This window comes from Salminus brasiliensis, chromosome 6 (genome assembly GCF_030463535.1).
Source record: "Salminus brasiliensis chromosome 6, fSalBra1.hap2, whole genome shotgun sequence".
Lineage (NCBI taxonomy): Eukaryota > Metazoa > Chordata > Actinopteri > Characiformes > Bryconidae > Salminus > Salminus brasiliensis.
Genome location: NC_132883.1, coordinates 41,646,732 through 41,647,536, shown reverse-complemented (window position 1 = coordinate 41,647,536; position 805 = coordinate 41,646,732).

Sequence of the window (805 nt, the reverse complement as noted above, 5' to 3'; positions counted from 1 at the left end):
TATATATTTTTATTATGATATCTTGGTGCTCTCGGTGCCCCCTGGTGGTATAGGGTTGGTATAGGATCAGTGGTGGCTCGGGGTTAGAGCTACAGGCTATTGATGACAGGGTTGTGGGTTCGATACCCAGGCTCGGCAAGCTGCCACTGTTGGGCCCTTGAGCAAGGCCCTGCACCTTCTCTGGGCGCTGGAGTTGGCTACCCACTGCTCCTAGTTCACTAGTGTGTGTGTGTGTGTGTGTGTGTGTGTGTGTGTGTGTTTGTGTATATTCACTATCACAGATGGGTCAAATGTAGCTGTACATAGTGCAGTGACCGATACATGCACCTTTACCTAAGCGGCCACATAATTTGAGGATGCCTTGGTCCGGCTCTGGCCATAACAAGCTAATTAAGGTCTAAATCCATGGTAAAAGTTATCATAGGGCTCTCTTGAGGTGCCTTAATTTCGCACGGGGCTCCTTTCCTCCAACTAACACAAATATAAAACCAAAACTACAAAAATGTGAATGCAATTTAAAACTAAATCCAAAACTCCAGTCCGTGTTTTCCGGCATTCCGTCTTTTTTCCATAGTGCAATGAAACGTGCAGTCCATGTTTTGTAGCATCCCACCGTCCTCATGCTGCGAGTGACTGCATAGAAAGATCCAGTCCATCTGTAGCACAGATCTCACACCACTATTAGCTGACGATCCGCTCCGGGTTTTGTGGCTGGCTAACATTCCACCGCGGGAATCCGGTCAGTCGGGGCGATCCGGCTCCGCTCTCAACTCCAGTCCGGGTTTTGTGTGCTGCCGCAGAGGCG